The sequence below is a fragment of the Vulpes vulpes genome, chromosome 7 (genome assembly GCF_048418805.1).
Source record: "Vulpes vulpes isolate BD-2025 chromosome 7, VulVul3, whole genome shotgun sequence".
Classification (NCBI taxonomy): Eukaryota; Metazoa; Chordata; class Mammalia; order Carnivora; family Canidae; genus Vulpes; species Vulpes vulpes.
In genome coordinates this window covers 112,931,576-112,948,379 of record NC_132786.1, presented here as the reverse complement: position 1 = coordinate 112,948,379, position 16,804 = coordinate 112,931,576, and positions in this window count along the sequence as shown.

Genomic DNA, 16,804 nt, shown 5'->3' with positions numbered 1-16,804 from the left:
GTGCAGTCCTTGGAGAGCTAAGGCCATGTCATAGTCAATAGCACACTGCCAGCTCAGAGCCCACATCTACCAGCTGTTTCGTAAGAGTTTATTTAGTGAATGAAGAAACAACTGTCAAGTCTTTTCCCTGGGAAGGTTGAGTCGGAGAATGAAGTATGGTAACATTTTGCTCAGGACAAGGGCTCTCCAAGGCTGTTCAATGCTAAAACAAGGAAAGTCCCAGGAAAACCTGGAAAAATTGGTCACCCTACTTGAAGCTTTCTAGTACTATCCAGGGATCAACATTATGGCTCAGATGCTTTTAAACTGATTTAGTGGAATTTAGTTAAATTGATAATATTTTAGGAACCAGGGAAATACTTCCCTGCATTAAGTCAATAAAGTACAGATATCCTTGTGATTCACTTTGTAGCCCTGCTGTCTAGTCTTCCTCCTTTCCAACCTCACCCATACCAATTGTTAAAATTTCCTTCTAAGCCACAAGCACACTTGTGCTAAAAACACTTAGGGAATGTCTTGACCACATAAAACACAATTTGAAAATTCAGAATACGTCAAGAGTGTAAAAATGATGTCTGCAACTCACTTTCAAATGGTCACACAAAATATGTTGTTCTAGATACAGATTTAAGCTTTAAAAATAAAGATGTATATAGATAAAGCAATACGGCAAAATGTTAACAACTACTAAATCTCAGTGGTAGGAATATGAGTACCATTCATTGTAATGTTTTGAACTTTTCTGCATGTTTGAAAAAAAATTTAATTAAAACGTTGGAGGCTGGGGAGGCATGAACCTAGACAACAGACCATTTTTAGCAAATACTCAGAATAAACATCTTAATCTCCTACATTGACTTTAATAAAGTGATTTCAAATCTTTCCTTATAGGCACATTTTCCAAGCAGGAAGCACTTTCACAAGTAAAGGGTAGAGTTAAGGAGTAATACTTAGATACTTTTGGTAGATGCCAATGTATTGAGTATGTGGGGTTTAAAGACTATGACCATGGATATTATTATAACCTTTAATGAAACAATGTGCTTTACTTTTGCTTCAATAGCAGTGATGGAGTAAGCCTAAAAGAGCAATCCTTGGGTTGTCACCATCAATACAGGTGCTCCTCTCCCTTTCAGAGGTGGCAACAAGAAGATAGAAGTAGGGAAGAGGAAGCTGTTTGTATACATTTGGGTTAGGTTTGGCAACATATCATAGAAAACCCAAGGTGACAATGGCCTAAACCCACAAAGGTTTATTGTCTTACATAAAAAAGTCCAGAGATAGTCTAAGAAGGTGTAGTGGCATCATTAAACTATCAGGGACTGATGTTTATTTTATATTTATGCTTTACTATGCTCGGGACATGGCATCTATCCTCTTGATCTAATATGGCTGCTATAGCTCCAGTCTTCATGCCTTTATTCCAAGGAGCTGAAACAAGAAAAACATTTCCCTGGTTGTCCCTTTTGAGTCTTCCTTACATATCACTGACCAGAACGAAGTCATATGGCCATATCTGGATACAGGGGACACTGGGAAATGTAGTCTTCAATTTAAGCACATTGCCCTGCCCTCCCACACCTTGCCCAGTTATATAGTGGTTCTGATGTGAAAAAAAAAATAGAGAGAGAGAGAGAGAGAGACAGAATAAATGTTGGTAGGCATCTAGCAGTATAGACCACTATGGCTTTCTCTGTCCAGAAGATAAGCCAGTGATCCTTCAGACAGACTCTCTAAGCATTACCCTGCAAGCAATGTGTTCTATGTGGCTGGGGCTCTCAGGTGTGTATCCTGGCCCAGTTTCACCTGCTGCCCGGGCCCCACTCAGAAAGCCTGGGGAAGCCAAAATAGGAGGCCAAGCGAAGGAAGGATGCTCACCTGAGGCAGCTTAGCCAGAGCAGAAAAAAGTCAGAATGATAGCCCACAGAAGCCAAACAGAGCCAAGTACTATACCCAAGAGAAGCCAAGATGCAAAGGGAAGAAAAAGCAGCAAAAACAGTATTTAGGAAAGTTGGCTGCAGGGAAGAACATGGAGTTAGGAAGAGGTCAAAGGTGAATTTCATTTAGACTAAATAATAAGCCCTTAATTTGGAAGAAAAGGGACATAGGATTTTTTTAAGAGAAAATCCATTTCTTTCCTTCAGCCACCAACTAGATGACTGTAGAACAAACATGGGAAGTCCATCGGTTTGGAGGAGAGCTGCGTTCCTAACCTGCCTCAGGCACCACATGTCTGCGTGCAGCCCGGGCTCACAGGATGTACTCCCAGTATTCTCTTTTTCTTTTAGTTCTGGGTGAATGAATTTTATTCCGTCATTCAACAAGCATATAAGGTGAATGTCAACTGCACGTCAGGTGCAGTCCTAGGTACTCTCAAATATCATCATATTGTATCTGTACAGCAGTCCTATCCAGATTTTTACAAATGAGAAAATGAAATTCATTTCAGATGCTAAGTAACTTCCCAGACACAATATTAATTAATTTATTTAATGAAGTGATTTCTTTTTCCTCAGCCATTCCAAAAGGGATTTAAGGGTTTTCATTTAAAAATAAAACCCAGGGCGCCTGACTGGCTCAGTCAGTAGAGCATGTGACTCTCAATCTCTGGAGGCATGAGTTTGAGCCCCACATTGGGAGTGGATTCTGCTAAAAGAAATAAATACATCAGGGGTGCCTGGGTGGCTCAGTCAGGTAAGTGCCAAACTCTTGATTTCGGCTCCCATCATGATATCAGGGTTGTGAGATGAAGCCCAGCATCAAACTGTGCTCAATGGGTAGTCTGCTTGGGATTCTCTCTCTCTCTCTCTCTCTCTCTCTCTCTCTCATAAATAAATATTTTAAAAAAACAAGTAAATGGATGAATAAATAAATAAATAACCCTACATAGGACAGGGGAGTTTCTGATTCATGATGGGGCAGTACACAGATGTGTTTGCCTTGGCCTCTTCCAGAGGCCCACAAAATAATAGTAATGAAGATGTAGTAAAGAGGCAGGTAATTACAAGGTCAAAGTGAGTGAGAGAAGGAAAGCAGCAATGGCCTGCGGAGAATGAAGTAAAGAAGCTGACTTAGCCAACCCACACCAGCTGAGAGGAAGCCCAGAAGCAACCTGAGTAGCCTCACAGAACTTCACAAAATCTCAGAGACAAGAAGCACCAGGTACCTTAAAATTGAGGGTGAAATCAGAATGGAAAACAAGAGGAGAGCTTGAAAACCTAGTAAGAAGCTTTAGATCCCCAGATCCCCTCCCCAACCTCCACAAAATGGTGTAGGTTTATTTTCAGAAAATGGTAAGCCGGGGGGTGAGGGAGGGACTCAGCCCCAGAACACTGGGCAAAGCTGAGGCTTGAGGTGTGTGCTGGAAACCAGGATTCCAGAAGGGGCTGTCCATTGACTCTGGAGATGTTCCGGCCTCTCCTGTATTGGCAGCCAGGTCCTCTCCTAAGAGACTGGGACTTTCTTCTCTGGGGCTTTGAACTAGTACTGAAATGTCCAACCACATGTACTGACATCGTAGGTTCCCCAGTGAAATGCCCCACCCGACGATGCCTCGGTGGAGCCTGCCATGCAGAACGAGCACTCAGCAGTCAGTCCCTCGTTCTATGCATAGACAGATAGCTGGGGTTGACACTGACCACTTGGGGAAAGCCTTTTACATGGAAAAAGGGAGCCCCATGTTAACAAGCTGAAGGCAGAAACCTAGGGGAAACAGGAAAAGCAGAGGGAAGAAATTTTTTGAAAAATCTCACTAAGACTCTCAAAGGAAGAGAAGATGTTGTCCACAAGTCTCAAGAACAGAACACTATAAAAAAGAAATATTCAGGAAACAAGAGAGTTGCAAGATAAAGCTGGGCAGTACAATGAACAGACTTCCAAAAAGTGTCCTGAGATCCCTGTCCCCTAAGGATACAAATGCTAACCTAAGTTAACTTCAGGGTTTTTTTTGTTTTTGTTTTTGTTTTTATGATAGTCACAGAGAGAGAAAGAGAGAGGCAGAGACATAGGCAGAGGGAGAAGCAGGCTCCATGCACCGGGAGCCCGATGTGGGATTCGACCCCGGGTCTCCAGGATTGCGCCCTGGGCCAAAGGCAGGTGCCAAATGGCTGCGCCACCCAGGGATCCCTAACTTCAGGTTATTAAGGGAAGGTTACTAATCAGCTGGTCTCAAAAGAGAGAGGTAGGTGATGCTGGATTATCAAGTGGGGCCAATGTAATCACACAAACCCATAATTGCACAAGAATGCAAAAGACTAAGAGATGTGAGGGGTAAGAAAGTCTGTACTGCAGGGGACTCAGGCAAGGGTGCTACCCGAGAGGGTGCTAGGTGTTCATGGAAAGCATGGGAAGGAATACAGGCAGCTTCTAGGAGCAAAGATCAGCCCCTGGCTGACAGCCAGCAAGGAACCTGGGACTTTCATCCTATAGCCACAAAAACTGGATTCTGCCAAAACTGGATTCTTACCAGAATGAGCTTAGAAATAGATTCTTCCCCAAGTCTTCAGTCAACGCCTTGATTTTCTCCTTGAGACTCTAAGCAGAGACCCTACTGTGCCACATTGTACCCAGACTCCTGAACAAATAAATGGGTAATGTCTTAAATCTCCCAGTTTGTGATAATGTGTTATGGCAGCAATAGAAAACTCATATATAATTCAAGAAACATAATTAAAGAGTAAAGAGAAGGAAAGTCAGAGTCAAGAGATGCCATGGGAGGACTGAACCAGAAGATCCAAAACCTAAATAAAGTCAAGAAACAGGGGACTTAGAAAATGTAGGAGAGGAGATTATTTTTAAAAAACCAAACTCAGGGATCTCTGGGTGGCTCAGTGGTTTAGCGACTGCCTTTGGCCCAGGGCGTGATCCTGGAGTCCCGGGATTGATTCCCACATTGGGCTCCCTGCACGGAGCCTGCTTCTCCCTCTGCCTGTGTCTCTGCCTCTCTCTCTCTCTCTCTCTCTCTCTCTCTGTCTCTCATGAATAAATAAATAAAATCTTTTTTTTTAAAATGTTTTATTTTTTAAGATGTTATTTATCGTAGAGAGAGCATAAGCACAGCGTAGGGGAGGGCCGAGGGAGAAGCTGACTCCCCACTGAGCATGGAGCCTGATGCAGGGCTCTGATCCCAGGACTCTGGGATCAGGACCTGAGCCAAAGGCAGATGCCCAACTGACTGAACCACCCAGGCACCCCATTCTTCTAATAAGTTTTTAAAAACATCGTGCCCTTAAAATTTCATTAAAATAATTTTTAATACATACATTGCAAAAATAAAAAGAAAGAAATGAGGAAATGGAGAAAATAACCTGGGGTAAACTTAGTACCCTCAGATGCATACTGTCTGGCTTTGATTAATTCCAAGAGCTGGATCACAAATTTGGCTCCATTCTTCCAAGATGCCAAGACAATAGAAGTACACAATCGGTTATAAGATTTATCGTGTCCATAGGACAAAGACACCACAGATGTTCAGCTGAAATGCAGTTTTTCCTGATACCTGAGACAAATTTCTCCCATGGGCCCTCGTAAAAAGGACACAGCATAATGTCACAGTCAGTGTCCTTGAAACTACCCCAATGATGTTTACAACAGTAAATTTCACATTGCTTTTTCTTATCATGTCCATGGAAATTGGCAGATGGCAAAAAATGGAAACACAATTTAGGGCAAGTCCCAGAGCCAAAAGTATACATTCCAAGGGTGGTGTTTGGAGATGGGTGTCCTTCAGTCAGTTCTCAGTGAGCATTGCTTCTCACGACCTGGGCTTTTTTTTTTTCCTTGGGTCTCCCTATATCTACCCCAGGGGACAGTTAGAAACAAGAGGCAGTGATCAGACAACTCAGGTAGGTAAAGAGGCTGAGATTTGTCCTACCGTCAGGCCCACCAGGCAGCCTGCCACAGTTTCACGGATGCCAACAGAAGATACAAGACCCTCGGGTCAGAGGGACACCTGGGTGGCTCAGCGGTTGAGCATCTGCCTTTGGCCCAGGGCATGATCCCGGAGTCCTGGGATCGAGTCCCACATCAGGCTTCCTGTGAGGAGCCTGCTTCTCCCTCTGCCTATGCCTCTGCCTTCTCTCTGTGTTTCTCATGAATAAATAAATAAAATCTTAAAAAAGAAAAAACAAGACCCTCGGGTCAGAAACAAAGGACTGTATTACTCACGGCAGTCACAGTAGTCAAAGTATCAGCATCCGTGCTGGTCCCCTGGGCAAAGCGAAGAGGGCTGGGCGACACCCGCCAGTGCTCTGCACCACATAACCAGACGGGAGGGAGCCCTTAGCTTAGGAGAGCTGCATCTTTTGAAGGAGCAGGACATCTGCCTTTGCACCTGAGAAAGACTCTGTCTTCCAAGTTTGTAAGCAAACTTGCTCTTGGCTCCAGAGGCAGACACTTTATCTTCCAAGGCCATTCACTATACAGCATCCTTGAAAGGAAAGTCGAGAACAAAGGTGGTCAGTGCCCGCCCAAAATTTCTGCGGGTTGTGCAGAAATGCAAGAGAACGATGCAAACCATCTCCCAGCAGCAAGTGGGACTGAGCAAGGCCAGAAGGCAGTTTCCAGAGGAAGTCCCAAGGGAAGACTTTGGAGTCCCAAAGAGAAGATGCCTCCCAAGCCTCGGCAGGACATGAAGTCCAGATCAGAACAACGGTTGCCACTGGTATACGCAGCCGGGGCAGAAGGGGTGCACTGCAAGGAACCGAGCCTGGGGCGGGCCTGGGTTTGGGTCACCACTGCGGGGAGTCCTGGGAAATCTACACAAACTATGTTGAACCTTGCCACTTGCACCAGTTGCAGGCCCCATGTAGGAAAGGAGTTTCAGAGTCATGGAGAAGAGGAAGATGGCATTGCAGGTCACCTCACGTCCAACGAGGAGGTTACATTTGTGAAAAGAAAGGAAACTTGACCTAAAACCGAGTGGGCAAGCCCTGAAGGGGGCTCACACGCACGTACCTCTCCCTGCAGCCCGCCTCCCCAAGATAGGAGAAATGCACATTTCCACAAGGGAGGGCACTTTTCATGCAGGAATTTGTCTCCTGCCTTTAAGAAAAGTGAGGAAGATCCATCCCTGCCCCAGCACCCAAGCACCAACCACCGCCTGCCGCCCATGAGCCACCACTGCCACCTGGAACTCTTGTTCTCCGATGAACCTTTATTCAGAACGGCCCTCCCCAGTTTCCTCCTAAAACCTAATAAACTCACCTTCCCTTTGTCCCATTTGACTTGCCTATGGTTCGCCGCAGCTTATACGTCCTGAATCGAGATTTCTCTGCTATCCCCAAATAAACTCATTTTGCCAATAAAATGGGCTATTTTATTTTTAAGGTTGGCACATTTCAGCTAGGCAGAAAAGTGACCCCATAACATCTGCATCTAGGGTGACAAAGACCACCAAGTCAAACTGACTAAACCATCCTGGGATTTTCTAGGATTCAACATATTTTCTGCCGTAACACACGCACAGGCCTCCAGTCCATTCTGTCTTCAATGTCACTCATGAGCAGGTCAGGCCTCCACCTCATTTCCATTAGATCCAGAGGTTCTTTGTCGAATATCTTCCATGGCAGCAGCCTTGGTATTCCATGAAAAACATTTCCCTGCCTCTGGACTGGCAACCTCTGAGCTAAAACAAATCTCCCCTCTGGCCTGATCCCAGGTCCTGGTATTCCATCTCCCATGCTAACAGCAAAATGACTTTTTTTTTAATTTAATTTATTTATTCATGAGAGATACAGAGAGAGTCAGAGACACAGGCAGAGGGAGAAGCAGGCTCCATCTAGGGAGCCTGATGTGGGACTCGATCCTGCGACTCCAGGATCACACCCTGAGCCAAAGGCAGACACTCAACCGCTGAGCCACCCAGGAGTCCCTCTCTCACTCTTTCCTAATGTGTGTTGATATTCTAAGAATCATTCAGGTTGGACTGAAGACTCCCAGATGGAGATGGGCACATAAGCTCAATGGTCAGCAATAGTTTACAGGTCATCTAAAACTGAGATAAATTTGGCTTCATTCACATATCTTTGGTGCCTCCAATGCTCTCAAGATTTCTGCATATTTCCAAGGGCTTCAATTTTTCTGGACACCCATGGCCCAATTTCCTGTTCTTGTTGGGCTCCCAATTTTCATTTCTTTGCGCGTGAAGTAATTCTGTTTACTGTTCTCGTAGCTGATGTGCATGCAGAATTCAGTCCCTTTTTCTTAATTCCTACCTAATTCATAGAAGGAAGGAAGGAAGAAAAAAAAGAAGGAAGGAGGGGAGGATGTGAGCCATTGCTAAACACAGTTTTGAACCTTGCTGCACTAAATGCGGCGTGAAGACCCTTAGAGATCTGGTGCTGTTAGTTTTACAAGCAAAGCTCTGTGAAACCCAAAGAATGTGATTTATCCAAGACCACATTCAGATTAGTGATAGATTGGAATTGGTGTACTGCACCTTCATTTGGTAAACACTTATTAAGCACCAGTGTGTGTACCACACACCGTGATGAGTGTGATCCTCTTCTCCCTTAATGAGCAATACCTCATTCTTTCCATTAAGGGGCTCACAGCTGCAGGGCCCAGGTCAAGAAGCATCACAAAGGATTTTTCACATCACAAAACCTCCAGAGCTTTTTTTTTGCATTTTACAAATCAGGAAGCCGGAATTTCAGAGCAACAGAGTAGTTTGAAAAAAGTCAAGGAGTGGCTCAGTCCCTTAAGCGTCTGACTTTGGCTGAGGTCCTGATCTCAGGGTCCTGGGATGGAGCCCCGAGTCAGGCTCCTGCTCTCCCTGCTTGTGTTCTCTCTCTCTGTTAAATTATTATTATTATTATTATTATTTTTTTTTTTTTTTTTTTTTTTTTTTTTTTTTTTTTTTTTAGTTAAGCACAGTATTAAGCCATAGAAAAAGAGCTCAGACCCAAGTCTTTCTTTACATTCCTCGTTTGGCGTTCTGTGCCAAGGAGTGCTCTTTCATTATGCTATTATGCTGTTCCTTCCTCGACTCAGTAACCAAAAAGTGGATGAATGATTGGATCAATTTGTATTTTTTCCTTCGGTTTTTATTCTCAGAAGAGTTCTTAAGTAAGATTTCTTGCATCTCTACAAGTTTTGGTTTGGTACAGTGAAAGCTCTTTGCACTTCTTTCTCATCGACTTTTATATTTGCTTTGATTTAGACTACACTGTTTGCGGTTTCATATTCTAAGATTTCATTACAAGCTTTCCACTACAATCTGAAACTAGAAGATGGGAAAATGTTCTCCCTATAATGCTTATTTCAAATGCACTGTGGGAAGTGGAGTCAAGCAAACTGGACCTTATGTATCAGTCTCAAGGGGCACATAACATTTCTAAATGTTATTAGCAAAACAATAGGGAATATGGAGCATTTACATTATGCCCATAATAATAAATTTTCTATCCTTCCCTAGTCTTCGTCCTTCCCCAGCCTGGAGCCTCACGTTTCGTTAAACCACATATACTACACCCAAACCTCGGAATCCTGTGAAGTACCTATTATTTCTAAAAATTACTTCATCCACACAAAAAATTAACTTTTGGAACAAATTAAGTCTTTTTTACATTCCTTCTATAGAAGTAAAAGTTGTTTTAACTTCTTAAGGACATCTTGAAAACACACACAAAAATGTTATATTGCATGTAGCCAATTCTGAAGTTGTACTGTGGCAAAATTTTGATAAATGCCACAAAGCGTTATTCTTTGCCAAGTGAACTTCTAGCCACTTGAACATTCCCTGCAATCTCTAACTTCAGAGGGAGTAGAAATCTTGGTGTTGGGAAAACAGCTAGCGCAACCAGATTTATATCTGCCTCTGTCCAGATCTTCTTGGGCAGCTAATTCCACAATAAATATTTATTGCCACTTATTAGAAATTTACTCTTTGCCTTTTTACTGGTCTGAGATCTTAACATTGATTGTCTTATTTAATACGTCCAACAGATTTTGTGGTAGGTACTAGGATCTCCAGTTTGTAGCTGAAGAATGCACAGCTAATGAAGGAGCTGATTATAGATCCAACTACATATAGCCGAGCATTAATATACCTAACATACAATCTTATAAATCAGTTAATAAGGGCAACTGAAAAATAAAAAAAAAAAAAAGGCACAAACATGAAATTCACAAATGAGGGGCCCCTGGATGGCTCAGTTGGTTAAGTGTCTACCTTCGGCTTAGGTCATGATCCCGGGGTCCTGGAATTGAGCCCCATGTTAGGCTCCCTGCTTAGCAGGGAGTCCGCTTCTGTCTCTACTCCTCCCCCTGCTCGTGTTCTCTCTCTCTCCTCTCTCTCTCTCTCAAATAAATAAATAAAATCTATAAAAAAAAATTCACAAATGAATAGAACCGATACACACATGTAGTTTGAAAAAAGTTAGATGGAAAGATAGTCAATCTCACTAGAATCTACCAAAATTACCTAAGTAATTAAAAAGAATTCATCAGCTTTGGGACACTTCTTGATAGAATTGATTAAAGAGAAAAATTTATTCCATAATAGAGAGGATCATTTAAATTAACATAATTAAGCCCCACAAGATGTGCTTGAGAACTCTGGAAATTATAGACTGTTAAGGCTCAAACCGTGGAACCAAGATGGAGTAGAGGTATTTCTCCCCATTTCTCCCTCTAGGTGCAGCCAGAGCCCTGGGCATTATACAAAACAGACATCAGAAGACTCAGAGAGGTGGGGAAAAAAGGAAGAGAACTTGAGACTCAAGGAACAGCATGACGGTGAGTTCTCTGTGCTTTCTTTTTATGTGATCCTGGACTGAATGCTGGAGAAGCTGGCAACCTAGAAATGGCCCTAGTAGCAAAGAAAAGCCTGCTCTCTTTAGACAAAGGAGCAGAAAAGAGGCAGCCTAGCAAGAAAGAAAAGGTTTGGACAATAACCACCCTACCCCCAGCCAAACACCACAGAAGAAAACATGGCCCTACCACCACCCACGCCAGCAAAGGCAAAGTGGGGAGCCTGGACTGCGACCCCTGACCAGCTGTAAGGAGGCACCCGTGCTGTGTCACTAGATTCCACTTGGGGAGCCTGGACTTCCACTTCCACCCAGTGATAGTGAGGCATCCCCCCGACTTCCTGCTAGGGTCTGAAGAAGCCAAGGAGAGGCCAGACCTCTTACTACCATCCAGTAGGAACATGGCTGCCCCCTCCCCTTCTAGGGGGTCAATATTGATCATTTGAGGAACAGTAACAGGTGCCCTCCATCCCAGCCAGAGTGGTGACAGTGGAAGCCTCGTGGGGGCCGACACTTCAACCCCCATCAGTACTAACAAGGATCCCCTCCCCTCGTCCACTCCCCATACCAGTCTTAGAGAAACAAATGGTTCAGACAATGATAATTAAGGGTAGCTGACATTATCAAGTGAATTTTCAACAACATATTATATTATTGTAATTCCTGAATCCTCTTGCTCAGGAGGCATGTACACTTTTTTCTAAAAGATTTTACTCATTTTTTTTAAAGATTTTATTTATTTATTCATGAGAGACACACACACAGAGGCAGAGACACAGGCAGAGGGAGAAGCAGGCCCCTTGCAGGGACCCTGATGTGGGACTGGATCCCAGGTCTCCAGGATCATGCTCTGGGCTGAAGGCAGCACTAAACCGCTGAGCCACCTGGGCTGCCCTATTTATTTATTTGACAGAGAGAGCCAGAAAGCACATGCAGGGAGAATAGAAGGGGGAGAAGGAAAAGCAGACTCCCCACTGAGTAGGGAGCCTGATGCAGGGCTAAATCCAAGGACCCTGGGATCAGGACCTGAGCTGAAGGCAGACGTTTAACTGACAGTCACCCAGGTGCCCCAGCATGTACACTTTTTTTAAAAAAATCATACACTTGTCATAATTCTCTCAATATTAGTTTCATTAGCACAATATTAGTTTCATTTATTCCATGATACATTTTGTTGTTGTTGTTTCTTCTGTTTACCTGGCTTTAGTAACAGCTCTAATAGATTGACATCCAGTTAAGTTTTCTGGAGGTATTTGTTGCCAGCAGAGGCTGAGTGGGGACCTGGACGTTCACCCTCCACCCGGCAGAAACAATACCCCCTTCTCCCCAGCAGCATGGTGGCGGAGTTCTGCTAACACAGAAGATTTAAATGTGATCCAGAGTCTTATCACGTAACACCCCAAACGTACATAATACAATCTTAAGAATCATTTATATCAAGAACCAAGAAAATCTCAACTTGAATGAAAAAAGACAATCTCCAGATGCCAATATACAGATGTGGGAGTCATCTAATGAGAATTTTAAGGCCGCCATAGGAAAAATGCTTCAATGAGCAGCTGTGAACATACTTGAAACACATGAGAAATAGAAAGTTTCAGCAAGAAGACTTCTCAAAAGGCTCATGCCCGTGAATAGTTTCAGAGAAACCATCAGGCCATCCTCCTCTCCAGTGAGACAGAACTCCCTCACAGAGGCACCCCCGCCCTTCGAAGGAGGCACCTGTCTCTGAGCTGTCTCCTCATCCACCCTCATGCCCCATTCCCGTTGCCTTTCTCCCTTTTTGTGAGGGGAAAAGAACACTTCCTGTTTTTTCCCTACAGCTGCTTTCCTGGGATATAAAAACCTCCCAATACCAAAAGAAAATGACAATTCAAGTAGTACTTTTCTGGACTCTCAAGGAAGAATAACAAATCCTCTTGCAAGATGGGTAGCTTTCGTGTCTTTGCTTTCAACCAAAGTGAAGGAGTTAGAAGCAATGGCAGGGCTTGCTGGCGGTTCCTAAGCACCCCTGGGTGCATTTTTATAATAGAAAGCCCATGGATCTCAGCAGGATTTGAGGTCACTCAACTAAAGATTCCCCTTCCTAGCAACAAAGTATGGCTATGTGACTAAGTTCTTGCAGGTGGGGTGTGAGAAATGATGGGACAAGTTCTGTATCCTGATCCTAAAATGACCAGTGATGAGCTCCCCTCTCTCTAACTTTCCTGGTCCCTGAAAGTCTTGCAAGTTCACCTCTCTGCCCCGATTGGCCCCTTTCCTAGACTCTTATAGGAAAAAGGAACTTCTCTTTGATCCACTATATTTCTGTTGCTGTTTTCCGTTTTTTGTGGTAGCACAGTACATATCCTGCCTACCATTATCAGCTAAAAAATAATTGAGTTTATCATTAAAAAGTTTTATAGATAGATCACTTGAAAGTCCAGAGAATTGAGTGATTTTCCAAAAGCAAAGCTTTTATTTTCATCTAGTTAGGTTTTCTGTAAAAATGAAAAAAAGAAATAGGCTGGATGATGAACCACATCTCGTTCTACAAATAAATTATATTTATCCGTAGATACATAAGCCAGTTGATAAAAAGTCCATCTGTTTCATTAAGAAACACATTTCCTATAGTTTTACCCTTTATGCTTAACATTTTTCAAATGCCTACTGTAGTTTTGATCATTTGTGAACTAATAACAAATGTAATGATAATTCAGTTCAAAACAATCTTTTAATATTTAAAATCTTATGGTCACAGAACATTTTAAAAATTCCATTTCATTTTATATACACAGTTTGCTCAAGCACAAAAATATAAATTACATTATAAAATTATGTGAGAGAGCCGAAGAAAAAGAATGCTATAAAATTTCCAAAAATATCCAATTGTGAATGTTTAAATTGACAGTGAAGGAGGGGATAAAATTGCACTTGCATGTAGATTCTGCTGGATGTGGTTTTTAAAATAATGTAAAGGGGCACCTGGGTGACTCAATTGGTTAAGCGTCTGCCTTTGGCTCAGGTCATGATCCCAGAGTCCTGGGATGGAGCCCCACATTGGGCTCCCTGCTCAGTGGGGAGTCTGTTTCTCCTTCTGCCCCTCCCCTTTCCAGGTACTCTCTCTCAAATAATTATCTTTTTAAAAATGTAAAAATTTTAATCTGAAAAATTAATATTTCCAATATGATGGAAATGACATCCTCTGCCACTTTTTAAAGTTCTAATGAAAAATTTCAGGTATCAACTTGAAAATGGGAAGGGCCTATAGTCTTTTGGGGTTTAGACTCTTTAGGGTTATGAACGCTCTTAGAGTTTAGAGATTATTGCCCCAGATTATCTGCTGCGGTTGGCTGCGCCCTGGCTCCCTATTCGAAACGCCTGTGCAACTGTTGCCCAGGTTTCCCACCAGCCAGTACATATCATGAACAAGGAGGAAGGTCCGCACATCCCTCCATGGCACCAAGTCCTGCATGATTGTCCCGTTTGGAGGCCCCATGTCTTCAATACTTACTCATGTTCCCTTAAAATATGCTGACTCCTGGGAGGGGGGTCTGGACTCCATCTATCATCTGGGTCCAAACACACTTCATCCCGGTCCACAAATTCATCCTCCCTCATCTCTTCCACTCCTGTTTACTGCTATCTTCAGATCCTTGCTTCCCTCTGCTCTTCCCTTCAGGGTACTAACACACTCAGTTCCTGATCCAAACCATCTGTCCCTCAACATCACCCCACCATACTACTGTCACAGTTGGTGCCTCTCCCTTCCCAACCCAATAGCCTGTAGGCCCTACTCAGCCTTCTGTTCAGTGTTCCATTCTGATTTTAATTTTCAAAGTGTTCATAGGTCCATGTGCATGAGCATTAGGAAAATATTCTCATCATAAACGTATCAAATATTCCAGAAAGAGTCAAAAGTCAAAGCGTTCCTCTACCCAACACTGCTCCCAGCCTCTGTTCACTGTCCTTTCCCATATAAAATTTGGTGTGGTTCCTTCCACGCTTTCATCTAGGTATGTTACACAGCATCACGTTGCACGGCATATTCCTTTTGCCCGTAAGTTGCTCTGGAAAACTGTTCCAAATATATATACATATATATTGTTTTTCTTGAACACTGCATGGTGTTTTGTAGAAAGAATCACCATAATTTCCTATTAGTGGGCTTGTAGATTCTTTCTCATTTCCGTCCCTGTTGGCTTTCTCAGGTTATTTCAATTTTTTCCCTTTAAAACACTATCATAATGATCATCCTTTTATGTATATCTTTCCTCACCCACAAGTTCATTTGAGGAGAGTGGGAAAGAAGGAGTTAAAGCAACTAGCCCTTGGTTCCAGGGAAAGAAGGCAGATGACACATCTAAATGCTTATAAAGGTGCTGAAAACCGGACCTCCTGGTTAATACTCATGATATTTGCTAGATCTCTTATCTGTGGAATGCTCTTAGAAGGATGAGGCTGGTTAAGGATAGCTTAGGGTAAATAAGCTTAGAATTTATGGATTTGTGAAGCAAGATTCCTTGATAAAAGGCACACACACTATATAATGATACAGGGTATAAAATGGCAGTAGGTCCTCACCTACAATTTCCCTTGGTGTGAGCTGTCCCACAGACCTCATGTGAGACCCTACCTATTACCCTGGGCCAAAGAGAGTGTCTAATGTTGGGATGGAAAGACCTAGGAGGCACACAGGGTGACGCGGACTTCTCCCTGCTTCACCAGGGCCTTGACTGCTTGTGTCCTTGAAATTACAAGCAAAGCTTTGTATGGATGAGATCCCTGATATGTGTGAGTCTGACCTTGTTTGCATGAGATTATTGGAGGTGGCCAGTTGCCATCCAAGAAGGTTGTATCAGTTTCTATTTTCACCAAGAGTCTGAGTTTGTTTCTCAGCAGCATTGACTATAGTTTCACCAATCTGGGGGCAGATGGGTTTAACTGAAGGCAGTTAAACCCATTTAAAATTGTATTTTTCTGTTTATTCATTACCTAGGTTATCTAAGTTTTAGTGTCCTCATTCAATACCTAAGGTCAGGTGAAGATTATATGAGATTACCCATACAAAACTCCAAGAATATCACTTGGCACATAGTAAATGATCAAACAATGATAGCTAGGCATTGGAGCTCTTTATATTTTTACACATTTTTATTATTAAGTATGTTGTAAATATTTTCTGCTAGTCTGATGCTTGTGTTTTAACTTTATATACACTTATCAGGCTGGAAATTTTTTTTTATCTAGTCAAATTTGTCATTCTTTTCTTCTATGGATTTTGTCATAACTTAATTTTTTAAATCTGAATTATTGAAGTGACTGCTTCAAATTTCAGTTCCCATTTCCTTTAACCTGCCCTACAATCTTGTGGCCAAGATCTTAAGATTCTTCTCTAGTCTCACCCTAAACTGATCTCACTCACAAAATTAAATGATGGGAGGAATTTATTATAAAGGAGCTCGTCGATAATTTTAACAACTTGGGGAAGAAATTCAAGATATCACTCTTATATTTCGTTTATGGGCCACTCCTTTTTCTCTTTCCCCTCAAGGAACACATTCCTCTTGTTCTTGCCTTTCTTTCTGTACCACAGTCCCTGGGTCATCTTACCTACTCTAATGGTTCCAACAATTCCCTATAGGCTGGGGACAGATCAGGAATCTTCACTTTTACCAGGTATCTCTACCATGATGTTCCATAGCCATCTTAAGTTAAATTTCTTCCTTAAAAAAAAAAAAAAAAACTTATTTACTTATTTATTCATTTATTCATGAGAGAGAGCAAGGCAGACATAGGCAGAGGGAGAAATGATGTGGGACTCGATCCTAGCACCCCAGGATCAAGACCTGAGCCAAAGGCAGATGCTCAACCACCGAGCCACCCAGCCATCCCAAATTTTATTTCTTCTAAAATTCAATTTAACATGCCCTCCCTCCACCCTAGGAAAGGAATGACTGAAAACGGCCACTCTGTTGTGCTTTTTTGTCTTACAACAAACAGTATGTACAGAATATTTTTAATGAATCGGAGAATATAAATATGCCTCTGTATTATGCTTAGAATCGGTC